The following is a 25,915-nucleotide window of genomic DNA, read 5'->3' as shown; positions in this document are numbered from 1 at the left end:
GCTCTGTCATACAACAGCTTGTTGAAGGACAATTATTTTATTAAATTAAAGCCACACCAGCCCATGCTAAGCAGAGAATCACAATGGCTCAACTGAAGCTATAACCCTCTCCACCCATCAAGTGATGTGGTATTATAATCTTGCACTTCATAGGAAGTTTAAATTTACTGGATGTGGTCTATTCGCTCCAATTGCCTATTACATAAAAGCTTTATTCTTTAACATTCCTGAGGAATGGGGCTGCTGGTTAATCAAATAAGCTTATTATCCTGGACCAACCCCTGCCAAGGAATCCACCATTACCCATTGGGAGACAGCTCCCATGCTGGGAGGGACACCTCCCCATCTCCTCTGAGCCACAGAGCCATCCTACCCAGGTGGCAGGTAAGGGAATCCCCTGGCAGAACAGTTTACCAACCGTTCAAGGTAGGGTGACAGGTAAAAGAGATACCTGAAGATGATATCATCAGGCTGCACCAACAACTATCAGAGGCATCAAGCTGGCCTGGTGGAAAGCTGCAAGTGTGGGATGGTGTGTGGGGGTCTTGCCCTCAGGGTGATGCTAGTCAATTGAGTCTTCTGGATACTCAGGTGTTGGGTAACAGTGTACTTGGTTGGATTCCAACCTTCCACTCAGCAATGGCAGTGCTTTCCACTGGTGAAGGAGATTCTGCTGACTCTTGGATCTATGGAGGTTTCTTCATGCCTAAAGAAAATTCCACTGCCAGCATGCAGGTGCCAAATTAAAGAGCAAGAGTGGGAACAAAGGGAAAGGAACACCTAGAGTAGCTTCCCTGGAACTTCCAAAATACTGAATTAGAGTGTTCCCAATAAGCTAAGGGTACAAACTCATCAGAGAAAACGTACTGCATCTTTGCTGCCATAATCAAATCAACAGAGCCAACTTCCTCTCAGCAAGTATTTTGGTTGCAAGGAGACAACAGAACCCGATCCCTCCCTTGAGCTGTTCTATGCAAAAAGCTTAGTGGAACTGGACATCCTAACGGTGTTCTAGTTGCCCTGTTGAGAAAGCCATGCCAATAGTAAGCCTACTTTCTGACTACCCTTGCACATTCCCCCTCCAATGGCACTCCGTAGAAGGAAACCAGGGTTTGGTGAAGTCCACTCCAATAAAAGCAATTGACTGACCAAGTTTCAGAACACAGAAAAGACCTTGATGGGTTATGATCAAATAAATAAATAAAACCATCATATGAACTAAACTGATAATTTCAGAAATATCTAAGCAAGTCTTAGAAAAAGTTACGGGGAGGGAGAAAGTGAAGAGTGAAGTTTGGGGGGGGGGATGAAGTGAAAGCAATAAAAGAAAGTCTTCTCAAGGGTCTATGTCAATACTAGCAGCAAAGCCCATTGTGTATGACAATACAACGGGCGCAGACTCCCCCCCCCCCCCCCAAACAAAGGCTTATTTTGCAAAACAGGACAAACTCCCAGCATAACCACTGAAATAATTTTATTTATTTATGTTCATTTATATTTTTTCCCCACCGCTCCCCGAAGTCTCACAGCAGGTTACAACATTTGTTAAAACACCAATAAAACCCCATAAGACAATAAAACAATCTCTTACAATCTAAAAACCAAACAAGATGACAAAACCCAGCAGTAAATTGTGTCCCAATTTTTGGCAGAACCCTAATCCCATCTTGAAGTGAAGGGGGAGGGGGGGAAAGGGCACCGATGGCATTTGCTGCCCCCGCTTCTATGGCCGGGGTCCCGATCTGCCTGGCTGCTGGCCTCACCCACAGACCTGGTGGAAGAGCTTCGTTTTGCAGGGCAAATGGTGAAATAATGGTTTGATTTTTAAAAACATTTCTGGTGGGAAAATATTTCCTAGATGATGCTTTCATGATGGCCAACAAGTTTTCTTTCTATAACACACAGTAGAGAGCTTCTTGTGAATTTCTGCTTTGACAGTCTTCTTGGTCCACGTCCTGATCCTGGTTGGATTGCTGATAAACCCTTCCTCTGCAGAGGGAGCTCTGAGCATTCTCAGTGGGGATGAATGGGTTTGTTCCTTGCAAATTCCGCTCTCCTCCCCCCACCGCACATCCAGTCCTTTGCTAACAGACTGCACCATGACATCTTTTTGGCTCACTAACACAAGACTCTGTACCAGCCAAGCCCAAGAAGAACTGTCCAATTGGACTTACAGTCATTTACTTTTGCTTATCTTGAAAGGAAATGTCCAGTTACAACTCTATCTAAAGGAAGGATCTACTGTTCAAATGAATGGGTGGATGCAGCGTTAAGCCTCTTTATACAGACCTGGATGCAAAGAATGGTACAACCATGGGGGAAAGGGTAGTTGTGATTCTGAGTTGGTCCTTCAACCATAGGCCTCCTGCCCCTTTCCACACTTCTGACGTTTGCTGACTACTCCTGGACGGCTCCAAAAGGGTTTTGCCACATGGCTTAGAAGAGATGGAGTGAGAAGCAGTCCCAAAAGATCTCTTAGGCACAGTGAGTATGTTGTGTGACTCTTTAGATCACGGCCACGGGTAACTATTTATATTTTTAATTAGGTAGTTTATCTTCCTCAGCCTTAACAAAATCACCACCCAGCCTAAGGCCCTGGGGAGGGCTGGGGTTTTAGGAACAGATGAAAAATACACAAGAGAAAGAACATGTGCAACTATATTCCACTCACAGAACCTATAATCGTTATCATCTCTTTCAATACAATCCTTTAAGGAAATAACTGAAGACAAATCAGCCTTTTCCAAACTATACTTGTTTTCCAACCAGAGAAAGATTATTCATTGAGGAAGCCCATCAAAGGTTGGTATTCTTCCAGGAAAAATCCTGCCCTTATTGTCTGGAAAACAAAACAGAAAACTGAAAATGAGAGAGAAAAGCTAACAAAATTATTTTTCTTGGAGAATGCTATTAAATTCATAGCGCCATATAACTAAGAGACAGAACGTCAGTGTTTAGAATATCCTCATATAGCTTCTTAATAACATTCTGATTTACTTAGCCAATTTACCACACGATCTAGATGGCAGCACAAAGATGTACGGCATTCTTAATAAAAGCAGAGTTTCTCTCAGCCATCAAAAGAGAGGGAACAGGGGTTGAGATGGACTTTTACTCCAGCACGTTCATCTTAGGCCAATGAACTTGGCTCAAATTTGTTTTTCTCCTGCAGTTCTCTTAAATGGGAAATCAATGACTGCAGGGGACAGTACAAGTTTGAAAGACAATGTTTCAAAATGTCAGGTACTCAGTTTTCGATCTTCGCTACTAGAATTTGCAATGAGAGCAATCGTGTTCATGGAATTAAAGGCCTTTCTTCAGGCCCTTTTCCTGCCCAGGTTTCCATGGCAGTGCAATCTCAGTCATTTAGGCCAGTGGTCCCCAACCCGCGGGCCACGACCCAGTGCTGGGCCGCGAAGGCCATGGCGTCGGGCTGCGGCTCCTTCTTCCCTCCCCCCCCCAAGCAAGAAGCTCACCAGGCCGCAAGCAAATCGGCCGCCAAAGTGACCGATTAGCTCACGGCCCGGCAAGCTTCTCGCTTTGGGGGGGGAGGGAAGAGAAGCTTGCCGAGCCGCAAGCTAATCGGCCGCTTTCGCAGCCAATTTGCTTGCGGCCCGGAGGGGCCGGGAGGGGGAGCCGCGGCCACCGGCATGGCGGCGGTACAAACGCGCATGCGCGCTTGCGCTGGGGCTGCCGCGCATGCGTGGGCCCCCAGGCCGCCTTCTCCCCGGACTCCGGAGCAGCGGTCCTCAGCGGGCGCAAGCTTGTGGACCGCTGATTTAGGCCCTGTGGATCCCACTCTGGGAGACGGTGGCTTGTTAGATACACAGAAAGTCAGCTCTATGGAAATGACAGACAACTCCGCTAATCATAGAATCATAGAATCATAGAGTTGGAAGGGACCTCATAGTCATCTAGTCCAACCCCCCTGCACTATGCAGGACACTCACATCCCAATTACCCATCTACTATCACCTGCCACCCCCTTAAGCCTTCACAGAATCAGCCTCTCTGTCAGATGGCTATCTAGCCAAAGATGGAGAAGCCACCACCTCTCGAGGAAGCTGGATCAATAGAAATTTTGTGTCAAAACGTACTGGCAGAATTGCTATTTCAGGGGGCACATCCAACCAGCAGACCCAGGATTTACTTATTCCAAATGGCAGTTTTGCCCTTGAAGGCCAGCGTCTTCCGACTGAACTCCTTTGGTTGGTAACACATAGCACAGTCACTGGCATTTTTCCACGTGTCTCCTACGTGTGCTTCCAGGAACAAAGATCCAACTGGCAAGGTCTATAGGGGCCCATTAAATATTTACCAGACCATCTTTATAATGGGAGAAAAGGTCAAAGTTAATAAAACTGACAGGCAGCTACTGTCCAATTTGATTTATTCATTATTTATGCATTACTGGGTCCTTTCAATGGAAAACGTTTTCTTTAGCCTTTGGGTTTAAAGAATCCAAAAGACTAGAGCCAATTCGGAAGATAAGGTCTAGGAATGTAGGAGTGACAAGAAAGCGTCCGGTTCCATCTACTCTTCACCATTGCCATGACAACATTCCAGCAGCAAAAGGCAACTTGCTAGGAATTAATATTTCATATTTAACTGTGGGGCTACTATGACTCAATTATGACATGGGGGGGGGGGAGGCACCCAGAAGTCTCAACAAGTAATCCCAAGGTGTGGCCTACATTTGTAGCCAAAGAAAGCAAGCCAACTGAGTTCTCTTTTCCAAAACCACCAGCTCAGTCATCTGTGAGGGGTAGAGATATGTGAAATTTCAGGGGAGAAGGAAAGGCTTTCTCCCTGTCATCAACCCCGATCATGCCAGCTAAGTTTCATTTCTCGCTAGCCTCTTTGCTTCTCACCAGCCTGGTAAAGCCAAGGCCATAAACCCATAAATCTGCCTGTGGGCTCCTAGCCTCCCTTCCCTTTCCCAGCGGGAGTCTTCCATTGCTGATGTATCAATCTCACTATAAATGTCCTTGTGGAGACAACCAAAGTCTCAACAATGTGGCAACAACTTAGATAAGATTCCGGGCCATCTGGTCTCTTGGGAATCAACTCACCTTTGCTGCCCTCTCGCTCTCCCGCCAAAATGTACCCCTCCCTTATGTGCAGGGCTCTATATCTGTCCTGGGTTTCCTATTGCTCTTTGTTATTATCAAGATCTTTGCTTAGGAAGACCTTGCCTTGCTTTAGCGTTCTGTGGCCTCTGTTTAATAAAGCTCTCTTTGGATTTACAACGACCTGCTGGGTCCCGGAAGTGTCTTTATCTCAGACTCTGCAGGCTAAGCTCAGCCTGGTTCCTGACAATTTGATAATAACCAACTTCTCCCTGTTAATCCACCCACCAGAGCGCCTCACCACCCATGGCAGCGGCACCGTCGGAGGAGTCAGGGTCAGACTTTGTGGAGCAGTCACCGGACGGGGGCCGACAGCGACTGGTCATCCGCGTCCCCGCCAGCGAACAGGCGGAGGCGAAGGCACAGACAGCGCCACTATCAACACCCCCCCCCCGACTGCGCTCCACCAACCCCTTTGGACCAGCCGGTTCGCAGACTTTTCCCCGAGTGGCCTTGAAGAAGGAGGAGAACGGCTCGGCCTCCTCCCGGCACGGGGACAGCATAGAGGAAGTGCCCGACCGACTTCGGGACCTGCCATGGCTTCGTCTCGAGGAAGGCACTTCCGCCCATCCCCCCCCCCGGACGACCTTAGGGCTGATCCTGCGTTGAGCAGGGGGTTGGACTAGATGGCCTCTATGGCCCCTTCCATCTCTAGGATTCTATGATTCTAGGATTCTATGATTCACATAGAACACTATCCAGAATCAATATAACAGTGTAACAATAACAACAACACACCAACTGGATCAATTAGAATGGCATTTCAACAATAACTTTGACAGCAAGTTCGGTCCCTCAGTCTGGGGGGGGCACCTGTAGGTGTTATGGCTCAGTTGCCCCCCCCCCCAAATGCCTGGTGGAAGAGCTCCTTTTTGCAGGCCCTACAGAACTGTGGAAGTTCCAGCAGGGCCCTGATCTCTCCGATGCGTCAGGCCTGCTCTTATGGCCGCACCGTTGGCTTTCCCGCCTCCCCCCCCCCCCCCGAGGTCCCAGCTTCTGCGCAGCCAGAAGAGCAAGGCCACCGCGTCCCCTCCACAGTCAAAAGGTTGAAAAAGGCTGGCTTACATACTCTCTTCCCGAAGGAGGCTCAAAGCGGCTTCCAATCGCCTTCCCTTCCTCTCCCCACCACAGACACCCTGTGAGGGAAGGGAGGCTCAGAGAGCCCTGAGATTACTGAAGAAGAAGAAGAGTTGGTTCTTAGATGCCGCTTTTCTATACCCGAAGGAGTCTCAAAGCGGCTTCCAGTCCCCTTCCCTTCCTCTCCCCACCACAGACACCCTGTGAGGGAGGAGAGGCTGAGGAAGCCCTGAGATTCCTGAAGAAGAAGAAGAAGAGTTGGTTCTTAGATGCCACTTTTTTCTACCTGAAGGAGTCTCAAAGCGGCTTCCAGTCCCCTTCCCTTCCTCTCCCTACCACAGACACCCTGTGAGGGAGGTGAGGCTGAGAGAGCTATGGCGAGCCCAAGGTCTCCCAGCCGGATATATGTGGGGGGGGGGGGCAAGGAATCAAACCCGGCTCGCCAGATTAGAAGTCCGCACTCCTAACCACTGCACCAAGCTGGCTATACCATAGCTGTGTACACATGCACACTTGCCCCCCCTCCCCTTCACACCCCCTCCAGGTCCATCATTGGTTGTTGTTTGGGAATTGACATGACCGTATATGGTTCTATCACCCAATAAAACAATTTAATATACAGATAATAATTAACCCCCATCCATTTGGGAAACCCTTCCAGAACTCTCAAGAAGCCCCACAGAAAGCCTGCCTGAAACTATGCTTCCCCATTCGGTAGAAATATAACTTCAGAACTACTTTCAAAATAGCTTCATATGTAGGTCATAGGACTGTATTTTATCTCTAGTGGCAGTTTTAATAAAGTTTAAAAATAACACTTCCACCCAAGGTTAAATGGCTCATATATTTCACACACTGATCAACTTTTAAAAACTTTAAGCATGTTGAAATGTTATCACATCCTGATTTTATTGCTGCTGCCCCTCCTGGGTCCTGGGTATCTAGGGGAAAGTTGGGCTTATAAAGGTTGCAGCAGAGCTAAGTAGGACTACATCCTAAAGGGGGCTCAGGTAGGCATCAGCGCTTTGGCACAGCTTGGCCACCTCGGCCATCACCAGCTCCAGTCTGGCAGCCTTCAAGCAAAGGTTGGATACACCCTTCTCTTGGATGCTTTCGGATGCTCTGGGCTGATCCTGCGTTGAGCAGGGGGTTGGACTAGATGGCCTGCATGGCCCCTTCCCACTCTAGGATTCTATGAGAGATGCATGTGCCGATCCATGATCGCCGAGGCAGCTGCGCCACACTGAAGCACAAATCCCTCGTTCCAACGGAGGGACATCCATTGTGAGCAGTTTGAACTGTCTGTTGCTATTAAACAGCTATGCCATTTTTTTCCACGGTTTAACCCTGCTTTTTACTACCCGGAGGCGTAGTATAACTCCATTCTCAAAGTGTCTTCCTTTCCTCTCCCCACAGCAGACGCCCTGTAAGTGAGGTGGGGCTGAGAGAGCTCTGAAAGAAACTGCTCTGTGACAACAGCTCTAAAAGGACTGTGACTAACCCAAGGTCACCCAGCTGGTAGCATGTGGAGGAGGAGCGGGGAATCAAGCCCGGCTCTCCAGATTAGAACCACTGCTCTTAACCACTATATCAAGCTGCACCACTCTTGGCCACGACACCAAGCTTAACGTTCCTGAACCATGCTACTGTCATTGATCCCCGAAATACGTGTGGTTGATGCTCTGAGGAAGCCTTTGAGGAACCCCTTTCATGAGGCCTTGGTGGCTGCCAAGCATTCCCAGACTCAGGACCGCTTTTACCCGCCAGGTAGCAGCACGTGAGAGAAAGTCCCCTGACATCACAGTCACCGGACATAAGAGGCTGGAACTGGCAGGCCGGTCTCCCCTTTATACCCGTGCATCCCCATGGGAAGGGGCTGGGGGCTTGATCTTACAAGCAGATTTGCTACTCCTGATTTGCCACCAAGACACCAAGATGTTTGCTCTCCATTCGGCCTGTCTGCTCCCGCCTGGGCACCTGCACCGGCACCACATTCGCTTCGTGGAGCTCCAGGACCAAGATCAGCATCAGCATCACGGCCTTCAAGTCACACACTCAGCTAATCACCCCCAGTGAACTTCTCCAGTCTTCTTACAGTTGCACTTAAAATGCCGTTTGATCTTGGCATAAGGGCTCAGAAATCTGCCTCAGCAAGTTTAATGAGGTGAATTTTCAAGCGAGTTCACAGGACTGCCGCCTTAGGAGTCAAGGCTCAGTAAGCTGCCTGAAGGGATTCACTCATGCTGCAAAACCTAGCTCTATTTCATTCCCAACGCTGTTTACATAATCGTCTCTTCCCTTTTATCCTCACAACAACCTTGTAAGGTAGGCTAGGCTGAGAGTACATGACTGGCCCAAGGTCACCCAGCAAACTTCAGTGGCAGAATGAGGATTCAATTACCTCGAAAGAAAAAAAAATACTTTAGCACCAAGAGAGAAGTCACAGCTTGGCTCAGCCCCCATGCCCATGGCAGAGGCCCCTGGAGGGGGTGCAGTCTGGCCCGGTCCGGACCCCCCCCCCCCTGGCCAAGCACTTTCCTTTCCGTTGGTTTAGTGAAGCCCACAGGGGGCGCTGTCAGCCAGCGGGACGGAGCAGGGCCCTTCCCTGTGCCCGGAGAATTCCGGGCAGGGTTTCTTTTCCGTTATTTATAACTCCATTCTTAGGGCAAACCCACTTTCCCACATTAACTTGGCAAGGGCATGGCCAGACGGACAAACCTTGACATTTTATTAAGTAAAAATATTTTAAAAGTTCAAAAAAACAAGAGAGAAAATAAGGCCATGGACAAGGCTGTTTATGCACTTTGTCTCACAATTTCCCCAAAAGGCTCAGAATACAGCATTGGTTGCAGAATTCGGGTTCCTGAGAACGACGTCTATAAACATTTGTATCTTGCACCTCCTCTGTTAACGCTGAAAGCAGCAAATGAACATGAAGATGTTTACCAAATACCCAGAGCTGTCTAATGTAACGCTCAGGATCCTGTTTAAGACCATACAGAATCTGGAGACCTCCTGCTGAAGAAAGCGCTGAAAGCCACTGCCCGGAAAGAATTCTACCACTAAGAATCTGGCCCACTTACAAAGACGTTACACATTGTACACGCTGAAATCAAAACGTCTGTTCAGATCCATCGACAATACAATTTCCGAAACACATTTTCTAAATCTTTTTACGGCTCAGCAATATCAATTAAGTCAGTTTTTCACCACCCAGAATCATTAGAATCCTACTTATCTACAATTAAAGTGTCAAAGTTTGCAACTGAGAATCTGAGGAATTTTAATTGCCCATATTTATTCCTCAAAGAGTTAAACAGGGATTGCCTCTGCTGGGGGGGGGGGGGGATAGAAACACAAAATCCATCAGATTTGATTGATAAAAGTATAGTTTTTAACTAAGTCCGAAAAAGTGAAGATTGGCAAGATTTTCCTCACTATAATTTGCTTCCTTTGCTTTTCCCCCCACTGTAGCACACATAAATCAAAGAAATGTTACAGAGGCCCATATATCACAAACTGGCATTTCAAAACTATTTACAGAATCCATAATATTCTCACCATGAAACAAAAATGTGGCTGTGAAAGATGAATAAATGAAAAAGGTAGGCCCAGCATCCAGACAGGGTTAATTAAGCTTGGAGAGTGTTATTCACTTTGTGCATTAAAGATATTTAACAAGAATGATCCTGGAAGGTCAGCTGCTATAAACGTACAAGATAACCCATTTTCAGGAACAAAAACAGCCTCCTGACTGCTTGAATGAAGGTGTTCTTGCAAAAAAAAAAAATCTGAATACTTGATGAAAAGGGTACTTTTATTGAATATTAAATATATTCACAAAGAGAGCTCAGAAAGAGTAAGTTAAGCACTGGAGTTCTTGCACAGTGAGTATGTTATCCTTACTTCGCCACAACTGATCAGAGCACGCAGAAGTTTAAACCAATGAGCTATTTATGCTGACAACCCTTCACTGACATCAGTGAGTTTAACTTCTCCAAGTCCTCCCCCTTTCTGGAAAGAAAAGGCAGAGACTGAGAAGAGTTCACATGCCCATCTGTCAAAGCACAGACAAGAGTGCAAAAAGCACCAAGAAATTTTACAACCAGCTCCAAAAAAAGTGTAGTAGCCTCAACTCATGTACTTGAACCATATGCTTTGAAGAAACACTTCCTTCGCACGGCAAATTTCGTTCTACCACGGGGGTGGGGGGGGGAGCAACGTGTAACAGTTCCACGGATTCTGCAGACGCCTGAGAAACACTTGTGACTCTCATCCGCAGCGCTGGGAGTCCGGGAGGAAAAACGCAGGAGACACATGCAGCAAATGGGGGGGGGGGGAGCCTTTGATCACTGACAGAGTTTTATTTCTCCTATGTTTTTGTGAACTACAACTGAATTCCAGGGATTGATCGGCTGTTTTGGCAGAGAATTATCCTATGGCTGTATTTGGATGTGTGACACAGTTTGCTAATTTAACAGGATTCCTTTTTGCTTTACATTCCCACTGTCATGTTGGTTGGTATTATCATCCTGTTTCCCAGTCATGGCAGAGGAAAGACTCAACCGGAGGCCTCCTCATGGACAGCTACTGGTGAGCCTCTATGCCCGACCCACTTTCCTACAGGAGTGAGGCAGACGTAGCACAGCAGCCTGTGAGATGCCCTCTCTGTTCCGTTAACCTAGAGATTCCTGGTGTCTCTATTGGGTGGCAACCGCCCTGCTATTCCCACACCCGGCTTTCAAGGCTTTAAAAATCTCTTCCAATTCCAGTGTTCCGAGTGAATATAAAACAGGAGAAATAGAAAACCTAGCTGGTTTAGGGCCCTCTTAAGAATATAAGAGAAGTCCTGCTGGGTCAGACCAGGCGGCTGTCTAGTCCTGTCTCCTGTCTGACATCCACGGCCTCCGAGGGCCAGCAAACAGGCCTAGTGGCCACGCTCTTCCCCTGATGGTGTCCCACACTGCTCAGGTTCAGAGGTTGGAGGGGGACGGTTCCCTTTAGTCACGACAGCTGGTAGCTATCGACAGACCTCTCCTTTGTGAATCGGCTGAATTCTCCTTTCAAGGCATCTAATGGCCACCAGCACATCCACAGGCAGTGAACTCCATCACTTGATACTCTCCCCGGTTAGCTCTAGAAAGCAGCATCCCATAGAAGCCTTTTTGCAAGAGTTGGCACGCAAACTGTCTTGCCAAACAAGTGGCATGAGACCCATTCGCTCTACTGCTGCTGAAACTTGCCTTTGCTGTCAAGTAGGTAACAGACCTGAAAACAAGACCTCCTGGCTTCTTTCTGGCCTTCAAGGTGAGCAAGAAACGCATGCCTCAAACAAAGCCTGCAGTGTTTGCAGTGGGGAGAAAAGAAACAGAGCACAAGTGAAAAGGGGGCCCAAGTAAACATGCCGAACAATGGCATTCATCCGAATGCCTTTTCCACATGGAGCTGTTATCAGTTTACCATACTCAACCAGTTTTATTTCTAGTTTTGCTGCAATAATTAAAACGTTTTTACAATAGCAGATGCCTTTCCTCCCACGCCTCAATTAATTTGCAAATGCACTCAGGTTACAGAAATAATGAAGTGCTGAACGCTTTGCTACTGGCAAGCTCTAAGAAGGAGGAGGTGGAGGCTGGAGGCGGGGTGCTGAAATGCACGCTACAGCGAGATGCACCCCAGAGGAAAGGTCCGTCTCGCACGACCTGGTGTGTGCTGTTAGCAGCTGACCCATTAGCTCCCCGAGTCTCCTGGCCCAGATCCCAAAGGTGGGCGCAGTCTTCCGGCAGACAGGTCCGTGCTTTTGTACTCCTCGCAAGGAAGGGCCTCTTAGCACCTGAGGCTTCGGGGTGTCCAGGGCAAAATGGCTGCAACATATTCAGTATCATAGCTGGGCCCCTAACCAGAGGGTCACCGCCTGAGAGGGAACGCTTGTGAGTTTTAAAATTGGAATGATTCTTAGAGCTGGAATGTTTTTAAATGTTATAATATTTTAGTTATCAATGATTCTTTTATGTACCTTGTTAATGCCAGATGTTTTTATGTATTTTGTAGTTTGACTACTGGTCTAGTACTGTAATAATAAAGACTTGACTTAGGTCGCCGCCTATCCTTACCTACGATATGAAGGTTGAGGAGACTAACATGTGACAAACTATGGAAAACTGTAGGGAGCTGCCTGATATTAATCTAGAAAGCGGTTCCTCCATGCACGGATCTATTAACTGGCAGCCCGATGTCCGATCTGCATGGGATATGCATGGGATCTGTACCACTGAGCTGGTCCTCTACAACGCAGCAGCAGGGGCCTGGAGGCTGAGGACAGCATGTGGTACATCGTACAAACAAGAAAAGAAAAATCCAACTCGTTGATTTTAAAAAACTGATTTTTGCATTATGCATGAGAACCAGCTTGGTATAGTGCTTAGGAGTGCAGGCTTCCAAGCTGGCGAGCCAGGTTTGATTCTGCACTCCCCAGCTGGGTGACCTTGGGCTTGCCACACCACTGATAAAGCTGTTCTGACCGAGCAGGAATATCAGGGCTCTCCCAGCCTCACCTACCCCACATGGTGTCTGTTGCAGGGAGAGGAAGGCAAATGTAAGCTGCTTCGAGACTCCTTCGGGTAAAGAAAAGCAGCATATAAGAACCAACTCTTCTTCTTCTTCAGTAATATCAGGGCTCTCTCAGCCTCCCCTCCCTCACAGGGTGTCAGTTGTGGGGAGAGGAAGGGAAAACAATTGTAAGCCACTTTGAGACTCCTTCGGGTAGAGAAAAGTGGCATCTAAGAACTAACTCTTCTTCTTCTTCTTCTTCTTCTTCATGTAAGAAAAATGTGTCAGATTTCTACAGGGCATGAATGGCATCAGGACCCACAAACTTCTTTACAGCATGATTTTGCATAGGTTATGGGCTTCTGCTTATTATGGAGAAGGACAAGAAACTCTGCAGGGTACTTAAGTCATCCCCCAGAACTAGTGGGAAATTTATTCCATATTCCCTCTAGATTTCATCAGGTCCCAAAACATCCGAGCATGCTATCTCAACCAGGATTTCCTGAAACCCACAACAGAGGCAGGTGGGACTGAGAGAGTTCCAAGAGAACAGCTGTGTGAGAAAGCTCTAAGATAACTGTGACTAGCTTAAGAACTAGCTGTCTGTCTATGCAGCAGTGGGGAATCAAGCCTGGTTCTCCAGATTAGAGTCCTCTGCTCTTTAACTACCATACTTGGCTTCAAACTATAGAGAACCACTTGTCTTCACACAACTGGTCTAGAACTTCTGAAACTGTAGCGCACGAATTCTGGCACCAGAATGCCATCAGGACTCTGAAGACATCAAATCAGTTTCCACAATCCACAAACAGAATGTCTACATGACGGGATTCTCTATACAGTTCTAGAGAACAATAAGAGCCATGCTACATACTGTTCTATGCTTACTTCCTGATACACTTATTTCCTTACAAGACAAAAAAAGAATATTTTTAGCTCGTGCTGACTGGGATGTTCTCATTCCATCGCATTTTGTCCCTGCCCTTCCAAACTCCATTCTTATTCATACGATATCCTGCAATGAAGAAAGGTTGCTTTCATTACGACTGAGATATAAATGCCAAAGGTTTACTCTGTCTTCCCTAACCCTGAATCAAAACTCAACATTGTGGCAGCAACATGACAAAAGCACAATTTGCAAAAACTTTGACAACAGAACAGCGGGCTAATCTACTAGCAATGGCCAGTGCACTGTTTTTCCATTGCCGAATTTAATCAGTATCACAGTAATTCAGAAAGAATTAATGTTTTATATACGAAAGTGCAGTGGAAGACAGAGCCCATGATGGGCAGGAAAAGCAGTCTTTTAATCTGCTCAGACACCTGGCTGCCCCTACACCAGCCCCCTACTGCTGCATGTGGGGATGGACGGGGGGGGGGGTCTCAACTGAAGGCAGAGCAGCAATTCACCCTGAGGTGGCAACTGTTTCATGGAATTCACAACCACAGGAGGTGGTGGCAGCTACAAGCACAGCTATTGGATAAACATATAGAGTAGAGGTTCATGAGTGGCTATCAGCCTCAAGACCTAGATCAGAAGTGGCCAAACAGATGTCTATGGGCTACATTTACTAAGAACCCCTGTCAAAATGGTGCTGGCAGGGACCTATGGTACTTGTAGTCCATGGAAATCTCGGAGAACCAGTATGGCTAGCCCTGATCGAGATGGGAAACTATGTCTGGGCCAGATTCAAATGGGTACCCTGGCCGGTCTGAAGTAGCACAATAAAATCAGAGCCCAGTCAGGCACCTTTAAGACCAGTTCACTTGTGGGGGGCAGGGAGGAAACAGCTTGTTCCAACAGGAAGGCCCAAATGTGCCAGAGTTCTGAAAGACCCACATTAGAGATCACTGCTCCCCAATTGTCCTCCACAGCACTGTTTTTATTAACTTCTGCTCATTTTTATGGGCTGTATTAATTTTAACCCGCAGCAAGGGATTCAGAGAACCGTACGAGTAGCTCCACAAACCCAAGAGTACAAAAGTTACTTAGCAAAGAAGCTTTTTAAAACTCTAGGGCATTTCAAAAGCAGCTTGTGATGCAGCAGGAGATCATGAAAGGAGAAAAAAAGAATTAAAAAACCTAAGCAGGCACAGCCAAACTCCTGGATGTGCTCTCAAGGGGTTCACAGGTTCGGGAATAGTATGAACAGTTATGAAACCTGATAACACATTGAGTTACGTAGTTGCTGAAGAAGAAGAGTTGGTTCTTATATGCCGCTTTTCTCTACCTGAAGGAGTCCCCGGCCCGAAGGAAGCACGCCTAGCCTCGACCAGGGCCAGGGCCTTTTCGGTCCTGGCCCCTACCTGGTGGAATGAGCTCCCGGGTGAACTGCGGGCCCTGCGGGATTTGTCAGCTTTCCGCAGGGCCTGTAAAACGGAGCTCTTCCACCAGGTCTATGGCTGAGGCTGGGGTCAGCGAATCAGGGACACCGCCCCCCCCCCAGGAGCTGGAGTGTACGCTACTCCCCTATCCTTTCCTCTTCACCTCTTTGATAATTGGGGGAGGGATGGGATTTTTAGCCGTCATGTTAGTAGATTGATGTTTTAATGGGAATCTTAATGGGGTTAGTTGTCGTGACCCGCCTCGAGCCTGTCGGGAGAGGCGGGAAATAAATAAATATAATAATAATAATAATAATAATAATAATAATAATAATAATAATAATAATAATAATAATAATGCCGCTTTTCTCTACCCGAAGGAGTCTCAAAGTGGCTTCCAGTTGCCTTCCCTTCCTCTCCCCACAACAGACACCCTGCGAGGGAGGGGAGGCTGAGAGAGCCCTGAGATTACTGAAGAAGAAGAAGAAGAAGAAGAAGAAGAGTTGGTTCTTGTATGCCGCTTTTCTCTACCCGAAGGAGGTTCAAAGCGGCTTCCAATCGCTTTCCCTTTCCTCTCCCCACAACAGACACCCTGTGAGGTGGGTGAGGCTGAGAGAGCCCTGAGATTACTGAAGAAGAAGAAGAGTTGGTTCTTATTGCCGCTTTTCTCTACCCAGAGGCGTTTCAAAATGGCTTCCAGTCGCCTTCCCTTTCCTCTCCCCACAACAGACACCCTGTGAGGTGGGTGAGGCTGAGAGAGCCCTGAGATCACTGAAGAAGTAAAAGAGTTGGTTCTTATATGCTGCTTTTCTCTACTAGGAGTCTCAAAGCAGCTGACAAATGCCTTCCCTTTCCTCTCCCCACCACAGACACCCTGACGTTGACTGTGCTGATGCTGGTACAGCGGACTGCAGGCTGGGATTAGAGCCCTGCCTCTTCCTGCTGCCACGCGAGGAGCCTTTTGGCTGTGGCACCTCCTCCCCCTGGACTTGTGCTCCCTCATGGGAGCTGAGACAGTGAGGTTCCGCTGAGCTGCGGGGCGGCAGGGGCCTATTTTTAAAATTTTTAATGAATGTGGCATTGTGGTCCACCGCAATACCATGTTCTTAAATAAATAAATAACATCCCAGGTGGCTCCGTGGGGCTGCACAGCACCTGGGGCATTTCTTGTCAGGAGAGGAGACAGGCCTGGACAGCCCGGCTCTTTCTTCCCCGGCCGCACGAGCCTGACCCGACAGAGGCCCCGTTGCCCTCCCTCCAGGGCAAGAAAGCTCTAAGGAAACTGTGCCCCAAATTAGTAGCAGCCACTCTAAATTACTACATCATGCTGGTGTAGTACCAACTAAGAGCTACTACACATATGTACTTTGGATTAAGCCTCACTGGACTCCAGGGGACTTTCTAAGGAAAGATGCCAAGAACCTGTTTACTTGGCTGCCGGCCTGAGCACATTTACTGAAAGTAAACCCCTTTGTCTAGGGTTGCGCTGTTAGAATGAAACTGCACCCACACAGCCGCTTCCACTGAAAACATGGAGAGTAACTCTGGTGTAAATATTCAAAAGATCGTAGTGTTTAAAGGTTGTCTTGTGCATTCATCTTGGTCCATTCCAGCTCTTCTTCCACCCTGTCTGTCTGTCCTCTCCCTGATCTCCCACGATTTTAAGGTTCTGAGTCTGATCAGGAAACGTTGCTTAAGTGAAACCTTAATGGCTTTCACTGCCACTAAAGCACTAGGGAAGAGAACTCTGGATTTACAACCATGCTTAAGAGGTTTCTTACCTCCCCACAAATTACATATATTACCTCTTGATTGTGGCTGCTAACAAAACAGCATGGAATTAACTACAGAGACAGAAAGAGAGAGAGAAACTTACTATTTACATAGCTCTCTGTTGGGCAAGCAAGCTGAAACTACACTGAAAAGCCTGACATTTGAATTCTTTTACTGCCTTAAATAGTCTAGCTAGTAGTACAGGCAGGACTATTTTCAGATGGCAGAATGTTCTCGCTAGCCACGTGCCGTTAAACTTTTATATCGTACTCGGTTTCAATCTGAGATTTCCATACAGGGCAACTGAACCTTCTTATCTGCTGCACTAAATTGCAAGACACTTTCACAGCATGACCAGTTTGTATCAATAATAAAACAGAACCAATCTCAGAAGTGGCAAAGTAACATCAGCACAGCCGAGCCTACATGAATGGAAATGAAACTGGCCAAAGCCCCAAAACCTTAGGAGGAAAAGCAGAGAATGGCCCAACAGCACATCTCATTTAAATCCCCCTTCTTGGCCTGCAGGCGTGTGACCTTGTGGGCTCTCTAAACAACAACAACAGAAAAGCCTTAACACCATCCTTCCCGCTTACTAGATTTAATGGGAAGCCAGAGGACAGAGAATTTGCAGAGAAGAGCATTTAAGTGTACAAGTGTCAATGAGAGCCACCCACTTGTGCACCAAAGGGGCCATCACAAAACTACCACCCATTCTTCACGGGGATGCCTGTGCAGCTATTCCTATGGGGAAGACCTCCACAGTTCTGAAGACTAGGAGCACAGCAGCTTACGACCCAATGCTCATGAAAAGGTACCCAGCACATGAGGGGAAGAGGAGCAGCTACCACCTAGTGAGAAGACCAGGAAAAGTCAACATTTCTCTGCTTGTGGGTTTTGTGCAGCCTCATAAATTGGAAATGAGCAAACTCATTTACCAAAAGATCAGAGTGGGACTCGGAGGCTGAAGAAGCAGCAGCAGAGTCTGGCTAGCAAGGAAGCCACGGCAGAAACTCAGTAGGTTATATATGGGACAATGTTTAAAAGGGAGAAGAGCCATGATCCCCTATTCTCTCCTCCGGCTATGGGAGAGGTGGGAGTGGCATCGTGCATACCTCCCTCTGCAACCAAGCATCACAGACCTTAACGGCACAAGATTTAGGGAAATGGTAACGTGCAGCAGAAATACCTTAAGGTGCCTCTCTTGTGGATCACACTGGAAGAGAGAGGACCAAGAGACCTGCTTGGTGGAGTGAATAGGAGGGCAGACTTCTGATCCAATGAGCCAGGGTTGATTCCGCGCTCCTCCTCCACATGCAGGCAGCTGGGTGATCTTGGGCTCGCCACAGCACTGATCAAGCGGATCTTACTGAGCAGTGATCTCAGGGCTTTCTCAGCCTCACCCACCTCACAGAGTGTCTGTTGTGGGGAGAGGAAAGGGAAGGCGACTGTAAGCCGCTTGGAGACTCCTTCAGGTAGAGAAAAGTGGCATATAAGAACCAACTCTTCTTCTTCACTCTCAGCCTCCGCTCCCTCACAGGGTGTCTGTTGTGGGGAGAGGAAAGGGAAGGCGACTGTAAGCCCCTTTGAGACTCCTTTGGTGAGAGAAGAGCGGCATAGAAGACCCAACTTCTTCTTCTTCCATGGCTGTGTGTGCAGAGGAGGCTGTAGGGCCCTTCAGCCCTTGTGCAGCTGACAGTACTATCAGATACTGACATCTAATTGGAACTCTAGTACTTTGGAGAAAGATCTAAGCACATATATAATATAAATAAGTCATCTGTGAGCCGAAAATCGAGGCTGGATGCTGCCTAACATTTCATCTAATAGAAGAGCAGCAATTTTGTTTCAATTCTCTCTTCCCACTGCAGACCTCAGACGACCCCCCCCCCCCTAAAAAAAAACCAAACACATTTCAGGGCACATTCTGAGCTGCAGTGTGAGAGGAAGATGAGAAAGTCACATTTGACTGATAAAAATCCTACCGCCAGCATTAATTTGGGGCAGAATCCACGTCTGACAGCCCGCCTTAAAGTGGTTGTCCCTATAAAAAAAGGCTAGGACTTAAGGGTGTGTCAGCCCTTGTGAGAAATTCTGCTAGACTTCCAAAAGCTCCTCCCCTGAGATTCCACCCAGAGATTCCACCCCAAGCAGCAGCCTCTGATTTTTTGTTCTCCAAGTTCCCCTTTGAGAAAAGCTTCCCAGCAAGGATGCTGATGCAGTTTCAAGAGTACATATCCAAGGATCTAGGAAGGCTGTAGAGACGGGCCCTCGTCAGTTTGTGGGCCTCTCAACCCTCAGATCTCTGAGAATCAGGAGATGTACAAGGTCAGGATAAGTCTTGAAAGTCCTCAAGAAATAGCATTCTCACAGCAGGTTTTTTCTAAACAGAAAAAGCTCCTACCCGCCTGGAGACCTTTTGTTGACTTGGCATTCAGCAGAACGTAATGGAGACTTCCAGTGAGGAGTTTCAACATGGGTTCAATGAGAAGCACTGAACAGCATAAATGTGTGTACAGACAGCCAGGGGAGGGGTCTGTTCCCCTTACGTGCGGAGCCCAGCCCCGGGCAATCTGGTTCCCAGGGCATCTCAGCAATTGCTCTCCCAGTTGGCACACCAGTTTTTTGGCTCCTTCAGCTGAATCCACAATTACAAATCCATTGGAACAATCATCATACAATATAAAGTAATACTTAAATCAGCCTTTTCCAACATTTTTATTGTTGAGAATGCCCTGAAACATTCTATGGGTTTTGAGAAACTCCAGAAGTGGTGTGATCATGCAGATACAGGAAGCATAGTTGCCAGGGCCCCTCCCCTCCCACCCTCTCCAGGCCCATCACTGGCCATTTTGGGTAGGGGGATTGACATGACCATATATGGTCATATCATCCAATAAATGCTTAACACATTTTAAAAATATATACAAAATTAACTAACTCCCACCCATTCAGGAAACCCTTCCAGGGTGGTCAAGAAACCCCAAGGTTTCATAAAATTCTGGTTTGAGAAAGCTTGATTTAGATGCTGCTCATTTTATTTATTTATTTTTATATCCCACCGCTCTCAGGATAGAATATGTAATAGTCACCTGGTGCTGTATTGCTGCAGTTTCAGCAGAAATCACAATTTCCGATGGCGAACGACACAAAATGGAAGCTATGGCTGTTCCAGTCCAGGGACCAATAATGCCCCAGATTGCCACAAACTGCTGTGGTCGTGGGGTTTCCAGTCAATGGAAGGACAATGGCTCTGGACAGCTGAATTTCTTTCAAACAAGATTTACTTTCAATCAATCTCTGCATTTTCCTTAAGTGAATGGACCAGCAGCTGCCAGAAATTTCCAGCACTTGTGAGGAGCCCAATTATCACTCAATGGCCTTCCATGAGGCCCACCGCAGTGCAATGAAAACATGAACCTGCCTTTCCCACATTACAGGTCTAACAAATGCTATCAGTCACCCTGAAGAGGGGGGAAGCATAGATTCATCAGGATGTCAAGCTAAGATCCTGAGCAAGCAAAGATTGTTCTAGTTCTCCTCTATACCTTCATTATTCATGAGCTAAAAAGTAATGAACATTCATCTTTGTTTCAGATACCTGCAGCAACTAGTGCAAGATCGAAAATTCAATTCAATTAATATGGCTGCCTGCAATCGTTTCTTTCAGTATGTTTACTAGAAGGAAAATCACAAGGACTAACTTCCTCACAAATATGCCAGCCACATGAAAAAGTAGCATGAACCCGAGAATTATGCCTTTTCATGTTTCTGCCGCAAATCTGTAGTTCTTGTGATTCTACATAACGTTGCCCATTGGGCAAAACACAGTCCCTACCCCTACAGTGTACTTGTTTAGATATGTATACCTTGTTTCTCTCCCAAAATGAGCACACAAGGCAGCTTACAATCTTGTTCTCTTCTCCTCCCTTTTATCCTCACACCTTTTCCCCATCCACCGCAAAGAGCATCTTGCAGCCAAAATCTGCTCCAGATCCCCAGCCTCCAGGAAGTAAAGCGGGTCTTGACTAGGATCAGGGCCTTTTCTACCTGAAGAGATCCAGACCCTCCAGGATCTCAATCCATTTCAGAGGGCTGTTCTTATTTATTTATTTAATTGTTTGTTTGTTTGTTCAGATTTTTATACCGCCCTTCCCTACGTCTCTAGGCAGTTTACAGAAAACATTTTGGAACATTTGCATGGAACAGTATCAGTACTTATTTATTTTTATTTATTTATTATTTGGGTTTATACACCCAATTGGGCTCATGGCGGTTTACACAATAAAAGAATAAACTATAGTAGGTCCCATAGGTGCCCAAATTATGTTACTAAAATTATTAAAATTAAGATGGCGACAAACGACTGACTCAATTTAACCCCTCGATCAGCCAGGGTCAACAATCCTGCTATCCTACTGATGAGGGTAGGAGCAGATGGAGGCGATGGACATGGGGGATCCCAGACTGAATAACGGGAACCCGCCTTGGCCTCAACCATATGCCTGGCGGAAATTTGACAGCTCCTACAGGGCCCTTAGCTCTTCTGGGAGCTCATTCCACCAGGTTGGGGCCAGGACCGAAAAGGCCCTGGCCCAGGTCGAGGCCAGGCGAGCTTCCCGAGGGCCCAGGACTACCAGTAAGTTCTTACCCGCAGAGCGAAGAGCCCTGTGGGGGGCATAAGCAACCAAGCGGTCCCGCAGGTAAGCAGGGCCCAGACCGCACATAGCCTTAAAGGTCAAAAGCAAAGCCTTGAACTTGATCCGGAAACAGACTGGTAACCAGTGCAGATGTTGAAGCACCGGCTGGATATGGGCCCTCCAAGATGTCCCCGTGAGGACCCTGGCAGCTGCATTTTGTGCCAGCTGTAACTTCCAGGTCAAAGACAAGGGCAGGCCCACGTAGAGCGAGGTACAGTAGTCTAATCTGGAAGTGACCGTTGCATGGATCACTGTGGCCAAGTGGTCCAAGGACTGGTAGGGCGCTTGGCAAAGGTGGAAAAACGCCATCCGGGCTACCTTTGCGACCTGAGCCTCCATAGAAAGGGAGGCATCAAAGGTCACTCCCAAATTCCTGGCAACTGGTGCAGGTGTTAATTGCACCCCATCCAGGCATGGGAGATGCACTTCCTGATGCTCCCCTCTTCTCCCTAGCCACAGGACCTCCGTCTTGGAGGGGTTGAGTTTCAGGCGACTCTACCTGAGCCATCCAGCCAACGCTCCCAAACAACTGGCAAATGTATTTTGGGGGGAATCCGGACGGCCGTCCATTAGGAAGTAGAACCGGGTGTCATCCACATATTGGTGACATCCCAGCCCATAGCCCCGTGCCAGCTGAACTAACATATAAATGTTAAAAAGCATGGGGGAGAATACCGCCCATTGTGGCAACCCCACATGGGAGCTCACAAGGATCAGATAGCTCATCCCCCACTACAACCCCCTGTGTCCGGTTCCGGAGGAAGGAGACCAGCCATTGCAGCACAGTCCCCCTAATCCCAGTCCCGGCGAGGTAGTGAGCCAATATCTGGTGGCCGATCATATCAAATGCGGCCAACAGATCTAATAAAAGGAGTATGGCGGAGCGGCCCAGATCCAGCTGGTGCCGGATATCATCCATCAGGGCTAAAACCCCATGGCCAGGACAGAAGCCAAACTGGTATGGATCAAGAGCCGAAGTTTCTTCCAGAAATGCTAGGAGCTGATCCGCCACGGCCTGCTTATCACCTTGCCCAGAAACACAAGATGCAAGACTGGGCGGTAACTGGCGGGGTCCCACGGGTTCAGCGATGGTTTCTTCAGTATGGGACGAACCACTGCTTCCTTAAGTCCTTCGGGGAACTCTCCAGATGTCACAGCGAGGTTGATAAAGGTAAAGGTAAAGGTATCCCCTGTGCAAGCACCGAGTCATGTCTGACCCTTGGGGTGACGCCCTCTAGCGTTTTCATGGCAGACTCAATACGGGGTGGTTTGCCAGTGCCTTCCCCAGTCATTACCGTTTTACCCCCCAGCAAGCTGGGTACTCATTTTACCGACCTCGGAAGGATGGAAGGCTGAGTCAACCTTGAGCCGGCTGCTGGGATTGAACTCCCAACCTTATGGGCAGAAAGCTTCAGACAGCATATCGCTGCCTTACCACTCTGCGCCACAAGAGGCTCTTTTAGCGAGGTTGATAATCTCCATCAAAGGACCTCCTATCCGCTGGTCACCTGATTTGAGCAACCAAGACGGACAGGGATCTAAGGAGCAAGTGGTCCCCCTCACTGTACCTAGCAATCTGTCCACTTTGGTTAAAGAGAGCCGCCTGAAGCCATCGAACACTAATCCCCACGACGGCCACAAAGCTTCCAATTCGCTAATTGTATCAATTGTGGCAGGAAGGTCGTGGCCATGTGACAGAACTTTGTCCGCAAAATAGCTCGATAAAGCCACACAGCCGAAGTTCAATTTCCTTATCTTTTGGCGCCTTTCCTCGAGGGCAGTAAGAGACCGAATTACTCTAAATAATTGTGCTGGCCGAGAGCTTGCGGACGCAATTTCAGCAGCGTAGAAGTCTCATTTCGCCACTTTCACCGCATTCTCATACGCCTTCATAAGCCTGCGATGAGATGCCCTTGCAGCCTCGTCACGAGTCTTCCTCCAAGTCGTCTCACTTCCTTCTTCCTCTCCCGAAGCTCCGGGGTATACCACAGAGCCTGTTTGAGGCAAAGGCGGAGAGGGCGCCTAGGAGCAATCTTGCCAATAATGGCCATTAGGCAGGACTGCCAGTCCTCCACCAAGGCCATCAACGAGACACCCAGGGGAGGGGCCCCAGGTGGGTATCAATATCACAATATGACAACAATAATATACCAACTAGAACTGCAAGGCCTAGAGCTGAGGCCGGAAGAACAACATCTAGGCTTCCCTGCTGGATAGCCATCCACAGATAAAACACCCCCCCAAATAAGGTCAAGCTTTTAAAGGAGGGTGTTTTTAATATTTTATTGATATGAAAATACTTTATTGTTAATTGTTTTAAACATTCTGAAGAAGTGTGCCTGCACAGGAAAGCTCACACCTTGAATAAAGCTTTGCTGTTCTTAAAGATGCCACTGGACTCAAATTTTGTTGTACTATCTCAGACCACACGGATCTGTTTTTACCATTATTCTGAGCCCATCAAGAAAGGGAAGTATAGAAAAGTTCTGTAAGACAGGCTACAGGGAGAGTGTGTGACTATCCCAAGGTGACCCAGACTTTCTCAGCCAGGGCTGACGTTTCTTGATGGTCCTGCAAGGGTTTTCCAAATGGGTGGGTATTTTTATATATTTTTTTAAATTGTTAAACATTTATCGGATGATATGACCATATATGGTCATGTCAACTCCCACTCCCCAAAGGGCTAATGTTGGGCCCGGAGGTGGTGGGCAGCGGATGGGCCCCACGTGGGCACGTGCAAAGCTATGCTTCCTTACCACATTCAGCATGGCTGTGCCACTTCTGGGGTTTCTCGAAGTCCAAAGAATGCTTCAGGAATTTCCCAACGGTAAAAAAGTTGAGAAAGGCTGTCCTAGACGAACACAACCTACAAGTATTTTCATGCAGTTCCCTGTACAGATGCAGGAGAACAATAGGACATAATCATAGCACAGCAATGACCATTTTTTCCTTAGTCACCCATGGGGGCACAAATGTATGGAGCAAGGGGTTCTGACTTCACTTTCTTCATGCAAAGTTCTAATGGTAAGTGCCAACAAGAAGCACTCTACCCATGAGCAGTAGATGGCAACCACAAGTGGAAGATTTTCAGGGCTGGTCACTGCTAAAATTTCTAAGAGGGACGGTCTAGAAATCTAATAATAAGACCATTTACATGAAGAGACTTTCCACCAAGATCAGCAGAACATGCAACTTAATCACTAAGATCACAGTTTTTTAATTAGGGAAGGTCTGTGATTTTTTTAGCCAAATACAATCACTATAATATGCCACAGTGTGGTTCATCTGGGGTTCACTGATGCTTGCATATGGATATTTCGCTGTTTCCTAATTGCTGGGGTTTCATTATAGCAGTGCACATGGAAATCTTTGGTTTTGCAATCTGGATCGTATTGTGGGCACAGCTCAACATGCTGTCTTCAGTCCTTAAAATCCTAGACTTCAGACTGGATGCACCACCCATGTACAAGGACTACCCTCAGCTTTACATCTCATTGCATCAAGAACGGATTATTCCATCAATTTGTCAAGTTGAAGCATGGTCAAAGCAAAGAGGAATTCTTGGCGGTTGCCCTAGAATCATAGAATCATAGAGTTGGAAGGGGCCACACACGCCATCTAGTCCAACCCCCTACGCAACGCAGGATCAGCCCAAAGCATCCTAAAGCATCCAAGAAAAGTGTGTATCCAACCTTTGCTTGAAGACTGCCAGTGAGGGGGGAGCTCACCACTTCCTTAGGTAGCCTATTCCACTGCTGAACTACTCTGTGAATTTTTTTTTCCTGATATCTAGTCTACATCGTTGTACTTGTAGTTTAAACCCATTACTGTGTGTCCTTTCCTCTGCAGCCAATGGGAACAGCATCCTGCCCTCCTCCAAATGACAACCTTTCAAATACTTAAAGAGGGCTATCATGTCCCCTCTCAACCTCCTTTTCTCCAGGCTGAACATTTCCAAGTCCCTCAACCTATCTTCATAGGGCTTGGTCCCTAGGCCCCAGATCATCCTCGTCGCTCTCCTCTGTACCCTTTCAATTTTATCTACGTCCTTCTTGAAGTGAGGCCTCCAGAACTGCACACAGTACTCCAGGTGTGGTCTGACCAGTGCCGTATACAATGGGACTATGACATCTGGTGATTTTGATGTGATGCCCCTGTTGATACAACCCAAAATGGCATTCGCCTTTTTTACCGCTGCATCACACGGCCTGCTCATGTTTAGCTTACAACCCACAAGTACCCCAAGGTCTCGTTCACACACAGTGTTACCTAGAAGCGTATCCCCCAGCGAGTAGGCATGCTTTTAATTTTTCTGACCCAGATGCAGAACTTTACACTTAACTTTATTAAATTGCATCTTGT

At 47.4% G+C, this 25,915-nt stretch overlaps 1 protein-coding gene across 5 annotated transcripts in view; it reads right to left on the bottom strand.

Annotated features, from left to right (window-relative positions):
* MED27 (mediator complex subunit 27) overlaps nt 1-25,915 on the bottom strand; it is a 397,023-nt gene that overhangs the window by 317,588 nt on the left and 53,520 nt on the right. The gene's annotated exons all lie outside the window — the stretch shown is intronic.

This window comes from Paroedura picta, chromosome 12, assembly GCF_049243985.1.
Source record: "Paroedura picta isolate Pp20150507F chromosome 12, Ppicta_v3.0, whole genome shotgun sequence".
Taxonomy (NCBI): Eukaryota; Metazoa; Chordata; class Lepidosauria; order Squamata; family Gekkonidae; genus Paroedura; species Paroedura picta.
This window is presented reverse-complemented; position numbering and strand designations above follow the sequence as displayed.